The sequence below is a fragment of the Scyliorhinus torazame genome, chromosome 1 (assembly GCF_047496885.1).
Source record: "Scyliorhinus torazame isolate Kashiwa2021f chromosome 1, sScyTor2.1, whole genome shotgun sequence".
In the NCBI taxonomy this organism is placed as follows: Eukaryota; Metazoa; Chordata; class Chondrichthyes; order Carcharhiniformes; family Scyliorhinidae; genus Scyliorhinus; species Scyliorhinus torazame.
The window spans coordinates 398,139,881-398,167,283 of record NC_092707.1 but is presented as its reverse complement, the minus strand read 5'-3'; the positions used below and the strand labels follow the sequence as shown (position 1 = coordinate 398,167,283).

The following is a 27,403-nucleotide window of genomic DNA, read 5'->3' as shown; positions in this document are numbered from 1 at the left end:
AGACTGCACTTCACAAATACTGAAGAAGGAAGATTAATTGGACCATCCACTGACAAAGAGACACTGGACTTCTGTCTGTTCGCAAGCTGCGGAGAGATTTCCCCCTGTTTTGTTTTACTCTTTGCCCCCCTCCCCCCCCCCCCCCCCCCCCCATCAGCTCCTTCCAGGACCTAATGATACAGGATTTATCATATAAAGGACAAAGGATAACGCAGAGGGAGACGGGGCTGCACTCCTTTGAAGAAACACGCCCAATGACATCAAGGACACAGTAAATTTTGCAGTGGAATGTGATAATTTAACACCTTAATTGTGTGTCCCTTGGAGAAGACCCAATATATCTCACAGGCAATGAATGCACAATGACTCGCATTTATGCAGCATTTTCACAACCTCGGGAGCTCCCAAAACACTTAACAGCCGTTTTCCTTCCCACAGGTGTTGTACTTTTGAAGTATAATGACTATCGTATTGGAGGAAACTGGGCAGCTAAATTCTGCACAGCAAGACCCCACAATAAGCAACGAGCTGAGTGACTTTTACAAATTTGTTTCCCGAGTGTTGGTAATGCTGGCAAGGTCATATCGGAACACAGGGAAATAAGTGGTCAGCCCATCATTACCAGAAATTAAGGCCAGCATGTATCCGAATAGTATTCATTTGCCACCCCCAGTTGTCTTCTGGGAGTGTAAATTGCATTTATATAGCACCATTAATAGAGTAAAACATCCCAAGTCACTCCGCAGGATCACACAGCAGCCTCTGTCACGGGATGCGGGCATCGTTGGCTAGTCCAGCATTTGTTGCCCATCTCTAATTGCCCTGGAGAAGGTGGTGGTGGGCCACCTTCCTGAACCGCTGCAGTCCATGTGGTGTAGGTGCACCCATCGTGCTGTTAGGGAGGGCGTCTCAGCACCGTATTTTAGAACATTAGAAGGTATATATTAATTGTAAAGAGTTGAGGCCCCAGCACTCACCCCTGTGGCACTCCACTCATCAGATCTTGCCAATCCAAAAAAAAACCCACACTTATTCGATGGGCAGAAGGGCCTCTTTGTGTACTGTAAAACTCTATGAACTGTGACTAGAACACACATTGTACGAACATTGTACAGGAAACGATCATTCACTCCATCAAGCTTTGACCACAGTGATTGATATCTGAATTATCATATTTAGAAACATCTGTTCAACAGCCATTTAACCTATTGGGGGAGGAGGCAAGAACGTCAGAAAAAACCTAAAATCATATTAATGCACAGTAGCACAAGTGGCTAGCACTGTGGCTTCACAGCGCCATGGTCCCAGGTTTGATCCCCTGCTGGGCCACTGTACGTGCGGAGTCTGCACGTTCTCCCCGTGTGTGCGTGGGTTTCCTCCGGGTGCTCCGGTTTCCTCCCACAGTCCAAAGACGTGCAGGTTAGGTGGATTGGCCGCGCTAAATTGCCCTTAGTGTCCAAAAAGATTAGGAGGGGTTATTGGGTTATGGGGTGTGGTAGTCACCATTGTTTGTATAATAGTTGTGTTAGAGGTAATACGGTAAGACTCCTGTACTACAGGTACGGGGGTAGATCCCTGCCTGCTGGCTCCGCCCAGTAGGCGGAGTATAAATGTGTGTGCACACCGAGCTGCTCCCATTCTGGTAGCAGCTGCAGGAGGCCACACAGCTCTGCTTAATAAAGCCTCGATTTCTCTCTACTCTTGTCTCGTCATAATTGATAGTGCATCTATTTATTAAGCTGAGATATTACAGAGATGGAACTACGCATCGAACCTGATCACCTACAGTTGCACCCGCAAGCAGCCTTCGACCACTGGCTCGCTTGTTTCGAGAGCTACCCCCGATCCGCAACAGACCAACCCTCAGACGCACAGAAGCTCCAGGTCCTTTACTCACGGGTGAGCTCCGATATTTTTCCCCTTATCCGGGATGCGCCTACTTACACGGAAGCAATGGAGCCCCTGAAAGGACATGATATTCGCCCGATCAACAAATTGTACGCCAGGCACCTCCTGTCCACGAGACAGCAACTCCCTGGTGAGTCTTTAGACGATTTCTGCATGCCGATTTCGGCAGTCGAACATACTGAACTTTTAATCAGGGACGCTTTTGTTACGGGCATGGGGTCAGCGTACATCCGCCAGCGCCTATTAGAAGGGGTACCCTCGACCTTGCGGCAGCCAGGCAGCTCACAAACTCACTGACTGTTGCCTCCCGTAATGTACAGTCATACGCTCCCGACCGCACGGCACCCTCGTGGACATCATGGGCCCCACCAGCTTCCACCCCCCGCCCACCCCAAGCCTGCGCCGCACGGCAGCCAGCCAACCCTGGGGGGCCCAAATGCTACTTCTGCGGGCAGACCAAACACCCCCGGCAGCGCTGCCCAGCGCAGAGTGTAAACTGCAAGGCCTGCGGAAAGAAAGGACATTTTGCTGCTGTGTGCCAGGCCCGGTCGATCGCTGCAGTTTCTAGGCCCAGCGTTCCTGCACCCCCGATGTGCGACCCGTGGGCGCCGCCATTTTCATCCCCGCAGACCATGTGCGGCCCGTGGGCGCCGCCATCTTTAACGCCACTCGCCATGTGCGCCCCGTGGGCGACGCCATCTTTAACGCCACTCACCATGTGCGCCCCATGGGCACCGCCATCTTCAGCGCCATTTTGGACGGCACCTCAGGACCTCAAGTTCATCGGGAACTTCGTCTGGCCGTTCATCGCCTGCCACCGCCGCCGACCAGCCCGGGGCCTACCAGCACCAGCCGCAGCTCGCCTCCATCACGCTCGACCAGTCCCGGCCTCACAAACTCGCAACCGCGACGGTGACGGTGAAAGTTGATGGGCACAAGGCCTCCTGTCTTCTTGACTCCGGGAGCACGGAACGCTTCATCAACCCCACTAAGGTAAGGCGCTGCTCCCTCGCGGTACACCCCGTTACCCAGAGAATCTCCCTGGCCTCCAGATCCCATTCCGTGGAAATCCGGGGGTACTGCATCGCCACCCTCACCGTCCAGGGCGTAGAGTTCAGCAACTTCAGACTCTACATCCTCCCCAACCTCTGCGCTGCCCTGTTACTCGGTCTGGACTTCCAATGCAACCTCCAAAGTCTAACTCTAAAATGCAGCGGACCCTTACCACCCCTCACCGTATGCGGCCTCACGACCCTTAAGGTCGACCCACCTTCCCTGTTTGCGAACCTCACCCCGGATTGCAAACCCGTCGCCACCAGGAGCAGATGGTACAGCGCCCAGGACAGGACGTTCATCAGGTCGGAGGTCCAGCGGCTACTGCGGGAAGGCATCACAAGGCCAGCAACAGCCCCTGGAGAGCCCAAGTGGTAGTAGTAAAGACTGGGGAGAAACACAGGATGGTCATTGACGACAGTCAGACCATCAATTGGTACATGCAGCTCGACGCGTACCGCCTCCCATGCATATCTGACATGGTCAATCAGATTGCGCAGTACTGGGTCTTCTCGACTGTCGACCTAAAATCTGCCTACCACCAGCTCCCCATGCAGAAGGCGGACCGCCAGTACACTGCGTTCGAAGCAGACGGCTGCCTTTACCACTTCCTTAGGGTTCCCTTCGGCGTCACTAGATGGACCGAATGGTTGACCGGATAAGGGGAAAAATAACGGAGCTCACCCGTGAGTAAAGGACCTGGAGCTTCTGTGCGTCCGAGGGTTAGTCCGTCGCAGATAGGGGGTTGACCGGTACGGGCCTAGGTAACCGTACCTAGGTAACGTCATCATCTGCGGCCACGACCAGCAGGACCACGACGCTAACCTTCTCAAATTTCTCCACACCGCCAAATTCCTGAACCTCACCTACAACAAGGAGAAGTGCGTGTTCCGCACCAACCTCTTAGCCATCCTTGGCTATGTTGTGGAAAATGGAGTTCTAGGGCCCGACCCAGACCGCATGCGCCCCCTCATGGAACTCCCCCTCCCCCACTGCCCCAAGGCCCTCAAACGATGCCTGGGGTTCTTCTCCTTTATGCCCAGTGGGTCCCTGACTATGCGGACAAGGCCCGCCCACTCATCCACTCCACAGTTTTCCCCCTGACGGCTGAGGCCCGCCAGGCCTTCAACCGTAACAAGACTGACATCGCCAAGGCCACGATGCACGCGGTCGATGAGACCCTCCCCTTTCAGGTCGAGAGCGATGCATCGGACGTCGCTCTGGCCGCCACCCTCAACCAGGCAGGCAGACCCATGGCATTCTTTTCCCGCACCCCCCATGCCTCCGAAATTCGGCACTCCTCTGTCGAAAAGGAGGCCCAAGCCATCGTAGATGCTGTGCTGCATTGGAGGCATTACCTGGCCGGCAGGAGATTCACTCTCCTCACTGACCAACGGTCGGTTGCCTTCATGTTCAATGACACACAGCGGGGCAAGATCAAAAATGATAAAATCTTAAGGTGGAAGATCGAGCTCTCCACCTACAATTATGAGATTTTGTATCGCCCCGGGAAGCTCAACGAGCCCCCCGATGCCCTATCCCGGGGTACATGTGCCAGTGCACAAGTGGAGCGACTCCGGGCGCTACACGATGGTCTCTGTCACCCAGGGGTCACCCGGTTCTTTCACTTCATAAAGGCCCGCAACCTCCCTACTCCATTGCGGAGGTCAGGACTGTCACCAAAGACTGCCAGGTCTGCGCGGAGTGCAAACCGCACTTCTATCGGCCAGACCAAGCGCACCTGGTGAAGGCCTCCCGCCCCTTTGAACGCCTTAGCATGGATTTCAAAGGGCCCCTCCCCTCCACCGACCGAAACACGTACTTCCTGAATGAAACGGTCGATGAATACGCCAGATTCCCCTTCGCCATCCCATGCCCCAATATGACGTCTGCCACGGTCATTAAAGCCCTCAACACCACCTCCGCCCTGTTCGGTTTCCCCGCTTACGTCCACAGCGACCAGGATCCTCCTTTATGAGCGATGAGCTGCGTCAGTTCCTGCTCAGCAAGGGCATTGTCTCAAGCAGGACGACCAACTACAACTCCCAGGGAAACGGGCAGGTGGAGAGGGAGAACGGCTCGCTCTGGAAGGCCGTCCTGCTGGCCCTGCGGTCTAAACATCTCCCAGTCTCCAGGTGGCAGGAGGTCCTCCCTGACGCACTCCACTCCATCTGATCACTACTTTGCACTGCGACTAATTTAACCCCCCATGATCGTCTCCTTGCCTTCCCCAGGATGTCCACCTCCGGGGTTGCGCTCCCAACGTGGCTGGCAGCTCCTGGACCCGTCCTCCTCCGCACACACGTGCGGATCCACAAGGCGGACCCGTTGGTCGAAAGGATACATCTACTGCACGCGAACCTGCAGTACGCCCCCGTGGCGTACCCCGACGGCCGCCAGGACACAGTCTCCCTCAGGGACCTGGCACCACCTGGATTTCCCACCCATGGCCCACCACCCGACACCCCCCCCTCCGATTGCCCCAGCGCCACCCACTACAGCCCCCGCCCCAGGACGATCCGTCCTCCCACTGGTTCCACCCGGGGATGAGGATGAGGACAACATGCTCCCGGAGTCACAGGCGACCAAGTCGGCGCCTGCATCACCACCGGGACCAGGGCGCTCACAGCGGAGGATCAAGGCACCCAACTGGCTAAATTTGTAAATTATACTGTTTGTATAATAGTTGTATTAGACGTAATACGGTAAGTACTACAGGTACGGGGGTAAATCCCTGCCCGCTGGCTCCGCCCAGTAGGCGGAGTATAAATGTGTGTGCACACCGAGCTGCTCCCATTTCTGGTAGCAGCTGCAGGAGGCCACACATCTCTGCTTAATAAACCCTCGATTACTCTCTACTCTTGTCTTGTCGTAATTGATAGTGCATCAATGTGGATAGGGTGGAGGTGAGGGCTTAAGTGGGTCGGTGCAGACTCGATGGGCCGAATGGCCTCCTTCTGCACTATATGTTCTATGTTCTTTTCCCTACCCTCTGCTTCCTGTTAGCTAAATAACCCTCTATTCATGCTAAAATGTCACCCCCTACAGCATCAGTTCTTAGAACATAAGAACATAAGAACTAGGAACAGGAGTAGGCCATCTGGCCCCTCGAGCCTGCACCACCATTCAATGAGATCATGGCTGATCTTTTGTGGACTCAGCTCCACTTTCTGGCCCGAACACCATAATCCTTAATCCCTTTATTCTTCAAAAAACTGTCTATCTTTATCTTTAAAACAATTAATGAAGGAGCCTCTACTGCTTCACTGGGCAAGGAATTCCATAGATTCACAACCCTTTGGGTGAAGAAGTTCCTCCTAAACTCAGTCCTAAATCTACTTCCCCTTATTTTGAGGCTATGCCCCCTAGTTCTGCTTTCACCCGCCAGTGGAAACAACCTGCCCTCATCTATCCTATCTATTCCCTTCATAATCTTATATGTTTCTATAAGATCCCCCTCGTCCTTCTAAATTCCAACGAGTACAGTCCAAGTCTACTCAACCTCTCCTCGTAATCCAACCCCCTCAGCTCTGGGATTAACCTAGTGAATCTCCCCTGCACACCCTCCAGTGCCAGTACGTCCTTTCTCAAGTAAGGAGACCAAAACTGAACACAATGCTCCAGGTGTGGCCTCACTAACACCTTATACAATTGCAGCATAACCTCCCTAGTCTTAAACTCCATCCCTCTAGCAATGAAGGACAACATTCCATTTGCCTTCTTAATTACCTGTTGCACTTGTAAACCAACTTTTTGCCACTCATGCACTAGCACACCCAGGTCTCTCTGCACAGCAGCATGTTTTAATATTTTATCATTTAAATAATAATCCTTTTTGCTGTTGTTCCTACCAAAATGATAACCTCACATTTGTCAACATTGTATTCCATCTGCCAGACCCTAGCCCATTCACTTAGCCTACCCAAATCCCTCTGCAGACTTCCAGTATCCTCTGCACTTTTTGCTTTACCACTTATCTTAGTGTCGTCTGCAAACCTGGCCACATTGCCCTTGGTCCCCAACTCCAAATCAGCTGTGTAAATTGTGAACAGTTGTGGGCCCAACACTGATCCCTGAGGGACACCACTAGCTACTGATTGCCAACCAGAGAAACACCCATTAATCCCCACTCTTTGCTTTCTATTAATTAACCAATACTCTATCCATGCTACTACTTTCCCCTTAATGCCATGCATCTTTATCTTATGCAGCAACCTTTTGTGTGGCACCTTGTTAAAGGCTTTCTGGAAATCCAGATATACCACATCCATTGGCTCCCCGTTATCTACCGCACTGTTAATGTCCTCAAAAAAATCCACTAAATTAGTTAGGCACGACCTGCCCTTTATGAACCCATGCTGCGTCTGCCCAATGGGACAATTTCCATCCAGATGCCTCGCTATTTCTTCCTTGATGATAGATTCCAGCATCTTCCCTACTACCGAAGTTAAGCTCACTGGCCTATAATTACCTGCTTTCTGCCTACCTCCTTTTTTAAACAGTGGTGTCAAGTTTGCTAATTTCCAATCCGTCGGGACCACCCCAGAGTCTAGTGAATTCTGGTAAATTATCACTAGTGCATTTGCAATTTCCCTAGCCATCTCTTTTAGCACTCTGGGATGCATTCCATCAGGGCCAGGAGACTTGTCTACCTTTAGCCCCATTAGCTTGCCCATCACTACCTCCTTGGTGATAATAATCCTCTCAAGGTCCTCACCTGGCATAGCCTCATTTCCATCAGTCACTGGCATGTTATTTGTGTCTTCCACTGTGAAGACCGACCCAAAAAACCTGTTCAGTTCCTCAGCCATTTCCTCATCCCCCATTATTAAATCTCCCTTCTCATCCTCTAAAGGCCCAATATTTACCTTAGCCACTCTGTTTTGTTTTATATATTTGTAGAAACTTTTACTATCTGTTTTTATATTCTGAGCAAGTTTACTCTCATAATCTATCTTACTCTTCTTTATAGCTTTTTTAGTTCTTATTTTGGTGGTGACATTTAATGTGACACCTTGACAAATGCCTTCTGGATATCTATGTACAGTAGGTGTGGGCTTAAGTAGGCTGCTCTCTCCAAGGGCCGGTGCAGACTTGATGGGCCAAATGGCCTCCTTCTGCACTATAAATTCTACAAAAACATCCACATGTTCCCCTTTATCCCTCATTGATGTGGACAAAGGGATTGAATGTGTGGTTGCTAAATCTGCTGATGTCGCAAAGATAGGTCGGAAAACAAGGACATTTCTGAAATATTTGATCAAGCATGGCAACTTAACGGAGCTGGCTTCTGCTGGGCCTGCACAGGGGTCGAGAGGGAACATTGATTGAAGGAGGTCACACAGAGGGGCGAGGCCAAAGAGGGATTTTGAAACCGTCGCATCACTGGACTGGAGACCAATGTAATGCCAGTGAGCACAGGGGTGGGTGGGAAGGGTAACCGAATCCTATGAAATAAAATTGGAACTTGGGCTGAGGGCAATCTCCAGAGAGCAGGTGGGGTGGGGGGTGGGGGTGGGGGGGAGTTCATAAGAGTCAGAGTGGAAGCGGCGGAGTCTTAAGATCATTGCGGAGGAAGGGGGATTAAAACAATTCACTCATTTGTAGTCCCGGTCACATCAGTCAAACCCATCCTGGAAATTCCCAGCATCCACCTCCCACAGGCTGTCCTAGAAAGATGAACAAAAGACATTCCTTAGGGTCCATGGGTCAAACAGTCAAAATAAGGGGCAATCCCATAAAATAGAACCATCGAGAAGTCACAGCACAGCAAAAGGCCATTCAGCCCATCATGTTTGCACCAGCCTAAAAGCGAGGAAAAGAGAAAGTACACCGCTCAGTTAAAAAAAAAAACTACCCAATTCTTTTTTCTCAATTAAGGGACAATTTAGCCTACCCTGCACATCTTTTGGGTTGTGGGGGTGAGACCCACGCAGACACGGGGGGAATGTGCAAACTCCACACGGACAGTGACCTGGGGCCGGGATTGAACCCGGGTCCTCGGCGGCGAGAGGCAGGAGTGCTAACCACTGCGCCACCGTGCCGCCCTCTCAGCGCTCATTTTAATCCCACTTTCCATCACCTGGTCTGGAGCCTTGCAGGTCACAGCACTTCATATGGGGCAGGTGGTCTCCCTGGTGGCAGGTGAACAGGAGTTGGTGCGAGATAGGGCATGGGCATCAGAATTTTCGCTGAGTTTAAGCTCAGGAAGGGTGAAAGGTAGGAGACTGGCCAGGAGAACGATGGCTGGTTGACGGCAGGCTCGAGGTTAAAAGCCGGTATGTTGGAGGAGTCTGGAGAGACGGAGGAAGGGAAGTAATCTGCTCGCTGAGGGATTGGGAGCAGGATACAAAAAGAGAATGCCAAAGGAAAGTCCACCCGAGCTTCGACTGTTTGAGATTCTGTTCTGGGTTCTGCCTCTTTTATCTTCTGACTTCTTTCTCTTCCTTTCAACTTTGCCCTGTTCTTCACCAGGATACTTCACTGCCCTCCCGGCTACACCTCCTTCTTGCTTCTTCGAAAACTCTTTCTCTTCGCGTCCACCTCTTCACCGTCGCCATCACCCTCCTGCAGTCTTCCTGCGGTAACGTCCACGTGGAAAACTGCTGAAATATCTGAGAGTCTTCGCAGCTGCACCTTCGTCCTGAGCGTGACCCAAAAACATGCCTCGAGTGACCTGCAGTTTCACAAAAGGCTCTTTCACCAGACGGAGAGGACTCCTTTAATAGAGAATCCATATAACTCCACCCCTCACCCCCAACCCCAATCACCCTCACGACAACAGCACACTTTTGGGGGTAACTCCCGCAGACAGGCTCAGTCAGGAGGTGGCCGCGTGCGCATGGAGACTATTTACCCACATCCATCTAAAACCCAGGAGAGACTCCCCCTCTGTCCATGGATTTTGATGAATTAACATCTTGCGCATTAACCGCCTCCCATGGACCATTTGAACGGTGTGAAGCAAGTTGACCCGATTTAATTGTTATGATTTTATTTGATGGCCTCCTAATGCTGGGCACTAATGCCCAAGAGGAATTGGATATCGGATGGTGAGAGATATCTTGAGATGCCAATGCTGCCAGCTCGCACTTGGGAATGTTACAGAGCCAGCGGGGTAGCGGTTTACAATGCCTTGCAACGCCAACACTCAGAATGTAGCAGGTGACCTAGAATCGCACAGCACTTTGGAGGCCATTTGACCTGTGCTGCCCATGCCAGTGCTGCCCATGCCAGCGCTGCCCATGCCAGCTCGCTGAAAGAGCTGTTCAATTATTCCCACCTCGGATATAAACAGGAAATGCTGGAAATGCTCAGCAGGTTGGGCAGCGACTGTGGAGAGAACCTGTGTTAACGTTTCAGGCTGGGCTGACCTTGTGTAATAAAGGTGACAGGTCAGCTTAACCTGAAACATTAACTCTGCTTCTCGCCTGCGATGCCACCTGACCAGCTGGGCACCCCTGACATTTACTTTTTATTTCCAGTTTCCAGCTTCTGCAGTATTTTGCTTTTCATTCTCTCCTTAGCCCTGTAAGTACTTTTTTCCCCCTTTTTCCAGTGTTTAATCGTCTTCTCTTTTGGACTCTATTGTTGCCTTTGTTTGCGTCACCCTTTCAGCAAGCACATTCTGGATTACAGCAACTCCCTTCGAACTGTTGTGACACTTAATGTTGGTCACCTAGTGATGCTCGATCAATAACTCCAGAAGCGAGATTGGAAGACAATTGAAGGCTTTATTGGACTGGATGTTTCCCCCAGCAGCGCAGGTACAGAATGCAGCTGCTGGGGAGACACAGGCTCTTATACTCCGCCTCACTAGGCGGAACCAGCAGGCAGGCTTCACCAATGTAATAGCAGTCTCAGGTACCTCCCGCACCAATGGTCTTACAGCATTATCCAGGGTACCGTAATACCCCTAATACCGACTACCACACCTAGGGAAGTGCATTGAATGTACCCCACAGGAACACGACATCCAACCCAACTGCTCCATGCGGGGGAAGGCGGTGGCATAGCAGTAATGTCACTGGACTAGCATTCCGGAGGCCCAGGCTAATTCTTGGACGACACCGGATCAAATCTCGCCCAGGCAGATGGTGGAATTTAAATTTGATTAATAAACCTGGAAGACAAAGTTAGCCTGTGATCTGTGATCGGGAAACCATTGTCGATTGTCATACATACCTTTTGGGTAGGAAATCTTCCGTCCTTCCCTGCTCTGGTCCATATGTGACTTCAGATCCATAGCAACAAGTTGACTCTTAATTGCCATCTGAAATGGTCAGCAAGCTACAAAGTCTAAAAGGAATGATACCGGGTGGATCAGGCGCATCGACCTCGACCTAATATTGCCTTCAGACCTGTAGCGATGCCATTACATCGAGTTCCTCCACCGATGGTGCGCACAAGCGACGTATTTCTTCCGCCAAGTGCACGGTCTCAATTATGAACTGCTGCTCCTGTTTATAGACCTGAGAGGTCTCCAAACCTTCAATCAGGTGTTGCCTGGCTTTTAGAAGGAAGTGATGAAAGCCTGGAATATGGTCGCCTCAAGTTGGAGGTTCTCTCCTGTCAGGAGTCGCGGCTATCGTCAGAGAGCTGCTGCTCAAGAATCCGCACCTCCATTGATACCGGTCCATGTGGCCGGGGGAAGAGAGGGCAGTCAGACTGCTGGGGTGACCAGAGTAGGGGACCTGCTGGAAGGGGGACGGGCGGGTTGCATCACAAAGCTGCAACTTGCACATCGCCCATCTATTGACGTCCAGCTCACAGCCAAAGACACCCACAACCTCAGAACCATGGTGCTCAGCCCCTCCTGCACTCGACTCGAGATGTTGAGGCAGATCGAGTGTGTGTTGGATACCCACCTGAACTGACCCCCATTCGGACAGAATCACACATTGACCCTCGGTCCCGGAACGTCCTTTGGGAAACCCGGCCTCACAATTTCAGCCATTTTGCAGAAATTCCCGACGTGCTGTTTAAACCTGCGCAGAGAGACTGCCTGTACCGGCTGCTGCTGCACAACCCTTCACCTCCTCGCACTCGGCAGCCATTCAGATGTGTTCTGCCCTGCTGTCTGGAGGTGGCGAGGGCCCCCAGTGGAGGGCACTCTCCATTGGAGTCGTACTGTCATACAGGCTGCCTGTATTTTCTGCAGCCTTGATCCATGTGCGTACAGATGGTGCGAGGATGCCTCTTTGATTAATTGACGGGGGGTGCCCCTCGAGGTCTGTTTGCACTTCAGCCCCACGCTCCTGATCTTTGGCCACCCATCGGCAAGGCGGGCAGGCATGGCAGAGGACCCCCTTGTTGGCCTGCTTCCAGGCCTAGCCAAGGTGACCATTAATAGGTCCAGGCAGCGGGCGGTTGAGGGGGGCGTCCAATCTGACTGTCTGCAGCTACGTTCACACCCGGGGGTCCCTGGACACAGAGCGTGCGATGTCCACTTGAGGCCTTCCACAACCAATGGGTATCCACCAGACCCCAAAACAAACATTTTAATGTAAGTCTTGTTTAAAGTTTTGTCCTTGTTACAATGTCCCTTTAAGAGGCTGTTAATTTGTTTAATTAGTTAATTAGTTTAATTAGTCTACTTTATTTTATTCGCATTCTCAAAAGTGTGCAAAGAGAGCCAGCTGAGTAGGTCGTTTGGAAGCTTTTCGCAGTAACTTCATACTTGTGACAATAAAAGATGATTATTATTAGAAATCTGGCCTGCTGCGTCCCGTGGATAAACCTTCTATAAAAGGGAAAGATCTGTGCCCTATTTCACCCTTCACCCTCTGGCGTGGGTCGATTTAATATTAGTGATGACTTTGATTTGTGGTCCCTTGCTTTGAATTTCCCCACAAGTGGAAACACCAGGGAGCGCGAGGGACCCAGGTTCGATTCCCGCTCGGGCCACGGTCTGCGCGGTGTCTGCACGTTCTCCCCGTGTCTGCGTGGGTTTCCTCCGGGCGCTCCGGTTTCCTCCCACAAGTCCCGAAAGTCGTGCTTGTTAGGTGAATTGGACATTCTGAATTCTCCCTCTGTGTACCCGAACAGGCGCCGGAGTGTGGCGACTGGGGGATTTTCACAGTAACTTCATTGCCGTGTTAATGTGAGCCTACTTGTGACAATAATAAGGATTATTATTATCATTATTAATTTTACTCTCACCGAATTGGCGGGAGATGAGAACTGAACGGCCATTAAAATTTCAAAACATGGGAATCTTGCCCAATAAATTTCAAAACATGGGAATCTTGACCAATCCAGTTTTAACAAAGGTGGGTTGTGGGGTCGGACAGGGCGCCTGCTCTCCAGTGACAGCTCCGTAACGTAAAGATGATGACAAGCAGGAATGCATCCCATCCACCGGCCCCCAGTGAAGCTTTTTTCAATAAATGAAGAGAACCCAATTCTCTTTTTCCAATCAAGGGGCAATTTAACGTGGCCAATCCACCTACCCTGCACATCTTTGGGTTGTGGGGGTGAGACCCACGCAGACACGGGGAGAATGTGCAAACTCCACACGGACAGTGACCCGGAGCCGGGATCGAACCCGGGACCTCGGTGCCGTGAGGCCGCAGTGCTAACCACTGGGCCGCCGTGCTACCCTGACCCGATGAAGCTAACACACTTTCCTCCCTCAATTGGCAACCTTCTTCTTTCAGATCCCACCACCATTGCTAACCACCGCACACCTCCATGCACCACCCCCCCACCCCCCCCCCACCGACCCTGCCATCCCTACCGGTCCAGAAGCTACCCTTACTCCCAAATTTCTTTTCGTTGTTAAAAACTCTGACCACCACCTGCACTCCACAATCTCCATCCCCTTCTCCACCTACCTTCTCACGCCTCCACTCTCGCTCCTGGCCTCCTCTCCACTCACAGAACATAAAGAACATAGAACATTCAGTGCAGAAGGAGGCCATTCGGCCCATCGAGTCTGCACCGACCCACTTAAGCCCTCACTTCCACCCTATCCCGGTAACCCAATAACCCCTCCTAACCTTTTTTAGTCACTAAGGGCAATTTATCATGGCGAATCCACCTAAGCTGCACATCTTTGGACTGTGGGGGGAAACCGGAGCACCCGGAGGAAACCCACGCACACACGGGGAGAACGTGCAGACTCCGCACAGACAGTGACCCAGCTGGGAATCGAACCTGGGACCCTGGCGTTGTGAAGCTACAGTGCTAGCCACTTGTGTTACCGTGCTGCCCGCACCTCCCCGCCTGAAATCTTGTGCTGCAGAGTATCCTGCCGAAAAAGCTCTTCAAACCGGCTTGTTGCCAACCAGGTCACAAAGACAAAAGCAATCTAAATGGGGCCCTGGTGCTACATTCTGCAGGAGTCGCACCTTCTCTGCAATTCTGTGTTCCATGGCATCTACATTCCTTCCCCACTATCTCCTTGTGAATATTGGGATCGCTCATCCACTCCCTACACTCTTTCTTCATTTTCTCTATTTATTTTTTTCATGGATTGTGGGCAGCGGTGGAAAGGCCGGAATTGTTGCCAATCCCTAATTGTCCTTGAACAGAGTGGCTGGAAGCACCCACTCACTCCTTGATGCGACCATCAATTGACTCGAAGACACGTGGAGAAGTAAACCGTGGTTTTAATCATCTTAGAACTGAGCCTGCCTGTGACCGGTACAACACTGAAGGCGGCCCCGCAGGTCAGCAGCTCTTATACTTCCTGTAAAGGGTGTGGAGCCATGGGCGGAGCCCGTACATGCACCAACATATCCGCTGTGGGTGAAGCCACACAATGGCCCATAGGTAGAGCCCACAGGGTTAATAACAAAACACAGTGCACTGGTGAATTATCAGTAATTATACATTCACCACACTCCTCAGCGTCCAGTCTGCACTGTGTTCCTCAACTCTATTTATCGGCAGTCCATTGTGCAGCCAACAACAGGGTTGAGGTGATTGATGTCATCAGTAGAGATGATGTGCTTCTTTTGTGGACTGCTTGTTCTTGGTTCTGTAAAACCAAATTGTTCAATGCCAGTGACTGATTGGTTGAGGAGGCAGGCTGGGCGCTGGGAGCTTGCTGTTTTTATGCTGCACATAGCAACCTGCAAACAAAGGAAAAACATTTCAAGCCAAGATAGTTCCACTTGAGATCCTAAAACTGAGTACACATGGTACAGTAGGCAGACAGAGGGGTTGCCAATCAGCACTGCAGGGAGGTGGGTACAATGATAGTACGCAGGGTGGGTATATTGATACAGTGCAGGGTGGTGGGTATATTGATACAGTGCAGGGTGGTTATATTGATACAGTGCAGGGTGGGTGGTTATATTGATACAGTGCAGGGTGGTTATATTGATACAGTGCAGGGTGGTGGGTATATTGATACAGTGCAGGGTGGTTATATTGATACAGTGCAGGGAGCTGGGTATATTGATACAGTGCAGGTTGGTGGGTATATTGATATTGTGCAGGGTGGTGGGTATATTGATACAGTGCAGGGTGGGTGGTTATATTGATACAGTGCAGGGAGCTGGGTATATTGATACAGTGCAGGGAGCTGGGTATATTGATACAGTGCAGGGTGGTGGGTATATTGATACAGTGCAGGGTGGTGGGTATATTGATACAGTGCAGGGTGGTGGGTATATTGATACAGTGCAGGGTGGGTGGATATATTGATACAGTGCAGGGTGGGTGGATATATTGATACAGTGCAGTGTGGCGGGTATATTGATACAGTGCAGGGTGGTGGGTATATTGATACAGTGCAGGGTGGTGGATATATTGATACAGTGCAGGGAGCTGGGTATATTGATACAGTGCAGGGTGGGTGGTATATTGATACAGTGCAGGGTGGTGGGTATATTGATACTGTGCAGGGTGGGTGGTATATTGATACAGTGCAGGGTGGTGGGTATATTGATACAGTGCAGGGAGCTGGGTATATTGATACAGTGCAAGGTGGGTGGATATATTGATACAGTGCAGGGTGGGTGGATATATTGATACAGTGCAGGGTGGGTGGATATATTGATACAGTGCAGGGTGGTGGGTATATTGATACAGTGCAGGGTGGTGGGTATATTGAGACAGTGCAGGGTGGTGGGTATATTCATACAGTGCAGGGTGGGTTGGTGTATTGATACAGTGCAGGGTGGGTGGGCACATTGATACAGGGCAGGGTGGTGGGTATATTGATATTGTGCAGGGTGGTGGGTATATTGATACAGTGCAGGGTGGGTGGTTATATTGATACAGTGCAGGGAGCTGGGTATATTGATACAGTGCAGGGTGGGTGGATATATTGATACAGTGCAGGGTGGGTGGATATATTGATACAGTGCAGGGTGGCGGGTATATTGATACAGTGCAGTATGGCGGGTATATTGAAACAGTGCAGGGTGGTGGGTATATTGAAACAGTGCAGGGTGGCGGGTATATTGACACACTGCAGGGTGGTGGGCATATTAATACAATGAGGGTGCTGGGAATATTGATACAGTGCAGGGTGGTGGGCATATTGATACAGTGCAGGGTGGGTATATTGACACAGGAAGTGTGTGGGTATATTGAGACAGTGCAGGATGGTGGGTATATTGATACAGTGCAGGGTGTTGGGCATATTGATACAGTGCAGGGTGGAGGGGTATATTGACACAGTGAGTGTGGTGGGTATATTGATACAGTGCAGGGTGGGTTGGTATATGTATACAGTGCAGGATGGGTTGATATATTGTTACAGTGCAGGGTGTGTTGGGATATTGATACAGTGCAGGGTGGTGTGTATATTGTTTACAGTGCAGGGTGTTTTGATATAGTGATACAGAGCCGGGTGGGTGGATATATTGATAATTTGCTGCATGGTGGGTATATTGATACAGTGCCATGTGGGTTGGTGTATTGACACAGGGAGTGTGGTGGGTATATTGAGACAGTGCAGGATGGTGGGTATATTGATACAGTGCAGGGTGGTGGGCATATTGATACAGTGCAGGGTGGAGGGGTATATTGACACAGTGAGTGTGGTGGGTATATTGATACAGTGCAGGGTGGGTTGGTATATTGATACAGTGCAGGGTGGGTTGGTATATTGATACAGTGCAGGATGGTGGATATATTGACACAGTGCAGCATGGTGGGTATATTGATACAGTGTGGAGGGGGTGTTGGTATATTGATAAAGTGCAGGGTGGTGGGTATATTGATACAGTGGACGGTGGGTTGGTATATTGATACCGTGCAGGGTGGTGGGTATATTGATACAGTGTGCAGGGTGGTGGGTATATTGATACAGTGCAGGGTGCGTTGGTATATTGATACCGTGCAGGGTGGTGGGTATATTGATACTGTGCACGGTGTGTTCGTATATTGATACAGTGCAGGGTGGCGGGTATATTGACACACTGCAGGGTGGTGGGTGTATTGATACAGTGCAGGGTGGTGGGTATATTGATACAGTGCAGGGTGGGTTGGTATATTAATACAGTGAGGGTGGTGGGAATATTGATACAGTGCAGGGTGGTGGGTATATTGATACAGTGCAGGGTGTGATGATATAGTGATACAGAGCCGGGTGGGTTTGTATATTGATACTTTGCAGCATGGTGGGTTGGTATATTGATACAGTGCAGTGTGGTGGGGGTATTAATTCAGTGCAGGGTGGGTTGGTATATTGATACAGGGCCGTGTAATGGATATATTGATACAGTGCAGGGTGGGTTGGTATATTGATACAGTGCAGGGTGGTGGGTATATTGATACAGTGCAGGTTGGGTTGGTATATTGATACAGTGTGCAGGGTGGGTTGGTATATTGATACAGTGCAGGGTGGTGGGTATATTGATACAGTGCAGGGTGGTGGGTATATTGATAGAGTGCAGGGTGGTGGGTATATTGATACAGTGTGCAGGGTGGGTTGGTATATTGATACAGTGCAGGGTGGTGGGTATATTGATACAGTGCAGGGTGGTGGGTATATTGATACAGTGTAGGATGGGTTGGTATATTGATACAGTGCAGGGTGGTGGGTAATTTGATACAATGCAGGGCGGTGGGTATATTGATACAGTGCAGGGTGGTGGGTATATTGATACAGTGCAGGGTGGTGGGTATATTGATACAGTGCAGGGTGGTGGGTATATTGATACAGTGCAGGATGGGTTGATACATTGATACAGTGCAGGGTGATGGGTATATTGTTACAGTGCAGGGTGGGTGGGTATATTGATACAGTGCATGCTGGTGTGTATATTGATACAGTGCAGGGTGGCGGGTATATTGATACGGTGCAGTGTGGCGGGTATATTGATACAGTGCAGGGTGGTGGGTATATTGAAACAGTGCAGGGTGGCGGGTATATTGACACACTGCAGGGTGGTGGGCATATTAATACAATGAGGGTGGTGGAAATATTGATACAGTGCAGGCTGGTGGGCATATTGATACAGTGCAGGGTGAGTATATTGACACAGTGAGTTTGGTGGGTATATTGAGACAGTGCAGAATGGTGGGTATATTGATACAGTGCAGGGTGGTGGGCATATTGATACAGTGCAGGGTGGAGGGGTATATTGACACAGTGAGTGTGGTGGGTATATTGATACAGTGCAGGGTGGGTTGGTATATGTATACAGTGCAGGGTGGGTTAATATATTGTTCCCGTGCAGGGTGTGTTGGGATATTGATACAGTGCAGGGTGGTGTGTATATTGTTTACAGTGCAGGGTGTTTTGATATAGTGATACAGAGCCGGGTGGGTGGGTATATTGATAATTTGCTGCATGGTGGGTATATTGATACAGTGCCGTGTGGGTTGGTGTATTGATACAGTGCGGTGTGGTGGGTATATTGATACAGTGCAGGGTGGGTTGGTATATTGATACAGTGCAGGGTGGGTTGGTATATTGATACAGTGCAGGATGGTGGATATATTGACACAGTGCAGCATGGTGGGTATATTCATACAGTGTGGAGGGTGTGTTGGTATATTGATAAAGTGCAGGGTGGTGGGTATATTGATACAGTGCAGGGTGGGTGGGTATATTGAAACAGTTCAGGGTGGTGGGCATATTGATACAGTGCAGGGTGGAGGGGTATATTGACACAGTGAGTGTGGTGGGGATATTGATATAGTGCAGGGTGGGTTGGTATATGTATACAGTGCAGGGTGGGTTAATATATTGTTCCCGTGCAGGGTGTGTTGGGATATTGATACAGTGCAGGGTGGTGTGTATATTGTTTACAGTGCAGGGTGTTTTGATATAGTGATACAGAGCCGGGTGGGTGGGTATATTGATAATTTGCTGCATGGTGGGTATATTGATACAGTGCCGTGTGGGTTGGTGTATTGATACAGTGCGGTGTGGTGGGTATATTGATACAGTGCAGGGTGGGTTGGTATATTGATACAGTGCAGGGTGGGTTGGTATATTGATACAGTGCAGGATGGTGGATATATTGACACAGTGCAGCATGGTGGGTATATTCATACAGTGTGGAGGGTGTGTTGGTATATTGATAAAGTGCAGGGTGGTGGGTATATTGATACAGTGCAGGGTGGGTGGGTATATTGAAACAGTTCAGGGTGTTGGGTATATTGATACAGTGCAGTGTGGTGGGTATATTGATACAGTGCAGGGTGGTGGATAGATTGATACAGTGCAGTGTGGGTGGATATATTGATACAGTGCAGGGTGGTGGGTATATTGATACAGTGCAAGGTGGTGGGTATAGTGATACAGTGCAGGGAGCTTGGTATATTGATACAGTGCAGGATGGGTGGATATATTGATACAGTGCAGGGTGGGTGGATATATTGATACAGTGCAGGGTGTGGGTATATTGATACAGTGCAGGGAGCTGGGTATATTGATACAGTGCAGGGTGGGTGGTTATATTGGTACAGTGCAGGATGGTGGGTATATTGATACAGTGCAGGGTGGTGAGTATATTGATACAGTGCAGGGTGGGTGGTTATATTGATACAGTGCAGGGTGGTGGGTATATTGATACAGTGCAGGGTGGTGGGTATATTGATAGAGTGCAGGGTGGTGGGTATATTGATACAGTGTGCAGGGTGGGTTGGTACAGTGTGTATATTGATACAGTGCAGTGTGGCGGGTATATTGATACAGTGCAGGGTGATGGGTATATTGAGATAGTGCAGGGTGGTGGGTATATTGATACAGTGCAGGGTGGGTTGGTGTATTGATACAGTGCAGGGTGGGTGGGCACATTGATACAGGGCAAGGTGGTGGGTATATTGATATTGTGCAGGGTGGTGGGTATATTGATACAGTGCAGGGTGGGTGGATATATTGATACAGTGCAGGGTGGCGGGTATATTGATACAGTGCAGGGTGGGTGGATATATTGATACAGTGCAGGGTGGGTGGATATATTGATACAGTGCAGGGTGGCGGGTATATTGATACAGTGCAGTGTGGCGGGTATATTGATACAATGCAGGGTGGTGGGTATATTGAAACAGTGCAGGGTGGCGGGTATATTGACACACTGCAGGGTGGTGGGCATATTAATACAATGAGGGTGCTGGGAATATTGATACAGTGCAGGATGGTGGGCATATTGATACAGTGCAGGGTCGGTATATTGACACAGGGAGTGTGTGGGTATATTGAGACAGTGCAGGATGGTGGCTATATTGATACAGTGCAGGGTTGTGGGCATATTGATACAGTGCAGGGTGGAGGGGTATATTGACACAGTGAGTGTGGTGGGTATATTGATACAGTGCAGGGTGGGTTGGTATATGTATACAGTGCAGGATGGGTTGATATATTGTTACAGTGCAGGGTGTGTTGGGATATTGATACAGTGCAGGGTGGTGGGTATATTGTTACAGTGCAGTGTGTGATGATATAGTGATACAGTGCAGGGCGGTGGGTATATTGATACTGTGCACGGTGTGTTCGTATATTGATACAGTGCAGGGTGGCGGGTATATTGACACACTGCAGGGTGGTGGGTGTATTGATACAGTGCAGGGTGGTGGGTATATTGATACAGTGCATGGTGGGTTGGTATATTAATACAGTGAGGGTGGTGGGAATATTGATACAGTGCAGGGTGGTGGGTATATTGATACAGTGCAGGGTGTGATGATATAGTGATACAGAGCCGGGTGGGTTTGTATATTGATACTTTGCAGCATGGTGGGTTGGTATATTGATACAGTGCAGTGTGATGGATATATTGATACAGTGCAGGGTGGGTTGGTATATTGATACAGTGCAGGGTGGTGGGTATATTGATACAGTGCAGGTTGGGTTGGTATATTGATACAGTGTGCAGGGTGGGTTGGTATATTGATACAGTGCAGGGTGGTGGGTATATTGATACAGTGCAGGGTGGTGGGTATATTGTTACAGTGCAGGGTGGTGGGTATATTGATACAGTGCAGGGTGGTGGGTATATTGATACAGTGCAGGATGGGTTGGTATATTGATACAGTGCAGGGCGGTGGGTATATTGATACAATGCAGGGCGGTGGGTATATTGATACAGTGCAGGGTGGTGGGTATATTGATACAGTGCAGGGTGGTGGGTATATTGATACAGTGCAGGGTGGTGGGTATATTGATACAGTGCAGGATGGGTTGGTATATTGATACAGTGCAGGGTGATGGGTATATTGTTACAGTGCAGGGTGGGTGGGTATATTGATACAGTGCAGGCGGGTGTGTATATTGATACAGTGCAGGGTGGCGGGTATATTGATACAGTGCAGTGTGGCGGGTATATTGATACAGTGCAGGGTGGTGGGTATATTGAAACAGTGCAGCGTGGTGGGTATATTGACACACTGCAGGGTGGTGGGCATATTAATACAATGAGGGTGGTGGGAATATTGATACAGTGCAGGGTGGTGGGCATATTGTTACAGTGCAGGGTGGGTATATTGACACAGTGAGTTTGGTGGGTATATTGAGACTGTGCAGTATGGTGGGTATATTGATACAGTGCAGGGTGGTGGGCATATTGATACAGTGCAGGGTGGAGGGGTATATTGACACAGTGAGTGTGGTGGGTATATTGATACAGTGCAGGGTGGGTTGGTATATGTATACAGTGCAGGGTGGGTTAATATATTGTTCCCGTGCAGTGTGTGTTGGGATATTGATACAGTGCAGGGTGGTGTGTATATTGTTTACAGTGCAGGGTGTTTTGATATAGTGATACAGAGCCGGGTGGGTGGGTATATTGATAATTTGCTGCATGGTGGGTATATTGATACAGTGCCGTGTGGGTTGGTGTATTGACACAGTGCAGTGCGGTAGGTATATTGATAATTTGCTGCATGGTGGGTATATTGATACAGTGCCGTGTGGGTTGGTGTATTGATACAGTGCAGTGTGGTAGGTATATTGATAATTTGCTGCATGGTGGGTATATTGATACAGTGCCGTGTGGGTTGGTGTATTGATACAGTGCAGTGTGGTGGGTATATTGATACAGTGCAGGGTGGGTTGGTATATTGATACAGTGCAGGGTGGGTTAATATATTGTTCCCGTGCAGGGTGTGTTGGGATATTGATACAGTGCAGGGTGGTGTGTATATTGTTTACAGTGCAGGGTGTTTTGATATAGTGATACAGAGCCGGGTGGGTGGGTATATTGATAATTTGCTGCATGGTGGGTATATTGATACAGTGCCGTGTGGGTTGGTGTATTGATACAGTGCGGTGTGGTGGGTATATTGATACAGTGCAGGGTGGGTTGGTATATTGATACAGTGCAGGGTGGGTTGGTATATTGATACAGTGCAGGATGGTGGATATATTGACACAGTGCAGCATGGTGTGTATATTCATACAGTGTGGAGGGTGTGTTGGTATATTGATAAAGTGCAGGGTGGTGGGTATATTGATACAGTGCAGGGTGGGTGGGTATATTGAAACAGTTCAGGGTGTTGGGTATATTGATACAGTGCAGTGTGGTGGGTATATTGATACAGTGCAGGGTGGTGGATATATTGATACAGTGCAGTGTGGGTGGATATATTGATACAGTGCAGGATGGTGGGTATATTGATACAGTGCAAGGTGGTGGGTATAGTGATACAGTGCAGGGAGCTTGGTATATTGATACAGTGCAGGATGGGTGGATATATTGATACAGTGCAGGGTGGGTGGATATATTGATACAGTGCAGGGTGTGGGTATATTGATACAGTGCAGGGAGCTGGGTATATTGATACAGTGCAGGGTGGGTGGTTATATTGGTACAGTGCAGGATGGTGGGTATATTGATACAGTGCAGGGTGGTGAGTATATTGATACAGTGCAGGGTGGGTGGTTATATTGATACAGTGCAGGGTGGTGGGTATATTGATACAGTGCAGGGTGGTGGGTATATTGATAGAGTGCAGGGTGGTGGGTATATTGATACAGTGTGCAGGGTGGGTTGGTACAGTGTGTATATTGATACAGTGCAGTGTGGCGGGTATATTGATACAGTGCAGGGTGATGGGTATATTGAGACAGTGCAGGGTGGTGGGTATATTGATACAGTGCAGGGTGGGTTGGTGTATTGATACAGTGCAGGGTGGGTGGGCACATTGATACAGGGCAAGGTGGTGGGTATATTGATATTGTGCAGGGTGGTGGGTATATTGATACAGTGCAGGGTGGGTGGATATATTGATACAGTGCAGGGTGGCGGGTATATTGATACAGTGCAGGGTGGGTGGATATATTGATACAGTGCAGGGTGGGTGGATATATTGATACAGTGCAGGGTGGCGGGTATATTGATACAGTGCAGTGTGGCGGGTATATTGATACAATGCAGGGTGGTGGGTATATTGAAACAGTGCAGGGTGGCGGGTATATTGACACACTGCAGGGTGGTGGGCATATTAATACAATGAGGGTGCTGGGAATATTGATACAGTGCAGGATGGTGGGCATATTGATACAGTGCAGGGTCGGTATATTGACACAGGGAGTGTGTGGGTATATTGAGACAGTGCAGGATGGTGGCTATATTGATACAGTGCAGGGTTGTGGGCATATTGATACAGTGCAGGGTGGAGGGGTATATTGACACAGTGAGTGTGGTGGGTATATTGATACAGTGCAGGGTGGGTTGGTATATGTATACAGTGCAGGATGGGTTGATATATTGTTACAGTGCAGGGTGTGTTGGGATATTGATACAGTGCAGGGTGGTGGGTATATTGTTACAGTGCAGTGTGTGATGATATAGTGATACAGTGCAGGGCGGTGGGTATATTGATACTGTGCACGGTGTGTTCGTATATTGATACAGTGCAGGGTGGCGGGTATATTGACACACTGCAGGGTGGTGGGTGTATTGATACAGTGCAGGGTGGTGGGTATATTGATACAGTGCATGGTGGGTTGGTATATTAATACAGTGAGGGTGGTGGGAATATTGATACAGTGCAGGGTGGTGGGTATATTGATACAGTGCAGGGTGTGATGATATAGTGATACAGAGCCGGGTGGGTTTGTATATTGATACTTTGCAGCATGGTGGGTTGGTATATTGATACAGTGCAGTGTGATGGATATATTGATACAGTGCAGGGTGGGTTGGTATATTGATACAGTGCAGGGTGGTGGGTATATTGATACAGTGCAGGTTGGGTTGGTATATTGATACAGTGTGCAGGGTGGGTTGGTATATTGATACAGTGCAGGGTGGTGGGTATATTGATACAGTGCAGGGTGGTGGGTATATTGTTACAGTGCAGGGTGGTGGGTATATTGATACAGTGCAGGGTGGTGGGTATATTGATACAGTGCAGGATGGGTTGGTATATTGATACAGTGCAGGGCGGTGGGTATATTGATACAATGCAGGGCGGTGGGTATATTGATACAGTGCAGGGTGGTGGGTATATTGATACAGTGCAGGGTGGTGGGTATATTGATACAGTGCAGGGTGGTGGGTATATTGATACAGTGCAGGATGGGTTGGTATATTGATACAGTGCAGGGTGATGGGTATATTGTTACAGTGCAGGGTGGGTGGGTATATTGATACAGTGCAGGCTGGTGTGTATATTGATACAGTGCAGGGTGGCGGGTATATTGATACAGTGCAGTGTGGCGGGTATATTGATACAGTGCAGGGTGGTGGGTATATTGAAACAGTGCAGCGTGGTGGGTATATTGACACACTGCAGGGTGGTGGGCATATTAATACAATGAGGGTGGTGGGAATATTGATACAGTGCAGGGTGGTGGGCATATTGTTACAGTGCAGGGTGGGTATATTGACACAGTGAGTTTGGTGGGTATATTGAGACAGTGCAGTATGGTGGGTATATTGATACAGTGCAGGGTGGTGGGCATATTGATACAGTGCAGGGTGGAGGGGTATATTGACACAGTGAGTGTGGTGGGTATATTGATACAGTGCAGGGTGGGTTGGTATATGTATACAGTGCAGGGTGGGTTAATATATTGTTCCCGTGCAGGGTGTGTTGGGATATTGATACAGTGCAGGGTGGTGTGTATATTGTTTACAGTGCAGGGTGTTTTGATATAGTGATACAGAGCCGGGTGGGTGGGTATATTGATAATTTGCTGCATGGTGGGTATATTGATACAGTGCCGTGTGGGTTGGTGTATTGACACAGTGCAGTGTGGTAGGTATATTGATAATTTGCTGCATGGTGGGTATATTGATACAGTGCCGTGTGGGTTGGTGTATTGATACAGTGCAGTGTGGTAGGTATATTGATAATTTGCTGCATGGTGGGTATATTGATACAGTGCCGTGTGGGTTGGTGTATTGATACAGTGCAGTGTGGTGGGTATATTGATACAGTGCAGGGTGGGTTGGTATATTGATACAGTGCAGGGTGGGTTGGTATATTGATACAGTGCAGGATGGTGGATATATTGACACAGTGCAGCATGGTGGGTATATTGATACAGTGTGGAGGGTGTGTTGGTATATTGATAAAGTGCAGGGTGGTGGGTATATTGATACAGTGCAGGGTGGGTGAGTATATTGAAACAGTTCAGGGTGTTGGGTATATTGATACAGTGCAGGGTGGGTTGGTACATTGATACAGTGCACGGTCTGTTGGTATATTGATACCGTGCAGGGTGGTGGGTATATTGATACAGTGCAGGGTGGGTTGGTACATTGATACAGTGCACGGTGTGTTGGTATATTGATACCGTGCAGGGTGGTGGGTATATTGATACAGTGCGGGGTGGTGGGTATATTGATACAGTGCAGGGTGGTGGGTATATTGATACCGTGCAGGGTGGTGGGTATATTGATACAGTGCGCGGTGGGTTGGTATATTGATACCGTGCAGGGTGGTGGGCATATTGATACAGTGTGCAGGGTGGTGGGTATATTGATACAGTGCAGGGTGGGTTGGTATATTGATACCGTGCAGGGTGGTGGGTATATTGATACTGTGCACGGTGTGTTGGTATATTGATACAGTGCAGGGTGGCGGGTATATTGACACACTGCATGGTGGTGAGTGTATTGATAGAGAGCAGGGTGGTGGGTATATTGATGCAGTGCAGGGTGGGTTGGTATATTAATACAGTGAGGGTGGTGGGAATATTGATACAGTGAAGGGTGGGTTGGTATATTGATACCGTGCAGAGTGGTGGGTATATAGATACTGTGCACGGTGTGTTGGTATATTGATACAGTGCAGGGTGGGTTGGTACATTGATGCAGTGCATGGTGTGTTGGTATATTGATACCGTGCAGGGTGGTGGGTATATTGATACAGTGCACGGTGGGTTGGTATATTGATACCGTGCAGGGTGGTGGGTATATTGATACAGTGGAGGGTGGTGGGTATATAGATACTGTGCACGGTGTGTTGGTATATTGATACAGTGCAGGGTGGCGGGTATATTGACATACTGCAGGGTGGTGGGTGTATTGATACAGTGCAGGGTGGTGGGTATATTGATGCAGTGCAGGGTGGGTTGGTATATTAATACAGTGAAGGTGGTGGGAATATTCATACAGTGCAGGGTGGGTTGGTATATTGTTACAGTGCAGGGTGTGTTTGGATATTGATACAGTGCAGGGTGGTGGGTATATTGATACAGTGCAGGGTGTGATGATATAGTGATACAGAGCCGGGTGGGTGGGTATATTGATACTTTGCAGCATGGTGGGTTGGTATATTGATACAGTGCAGGGTGGGTTGGTATATTGATACAGGGCAGTGTGATGGATATATTGATACAGTGCAGGGTGGGTTGGTATATTGATACAGTGCAGGGTGGTGGGTATATTGATACAGTGCAGGTTGGGTTGGTATATTGATACAGTGTGCAGGGTGGGTTGGTATATTGATACAGTGCAGGGTGGTGGGTATATTGATACAGTGCAGGGTGGTGGGTATATTGTTACAGTGCAGGGTGGTGGGTATATTGATACAGTGCAGGATGGGTTGGTATATTGATACAGTGCAGGGTGGTGGGTAT

The 27,403-nt window shown here is 49.3% G+C and overlaps 1 long non-coding RNA gene across 2 annotated transcripts in view; it reads right to left on the bottom strand.

Moving 5' to 3' along the window:
• Positions 1 to 14,555: 14,555 nt before the first annotated feature.
• Positions 14,556 to 27,403, bottom strand: part of LOC140410147 (uncharacterized) — a 97,744-nt gene continuing 84,896 nt past the window's right edge. For both annotated transcript variants that reach the window (XR_011940522.1, XR_011940553.1), the window contains exon 2: positions 14,556 to 15,038. This is a non-coding gene — a long non-coding RNA (uncharacterized lncRNA). The remainder of the gene's footprint in view (positions 15,039 to 27,403) is intronic.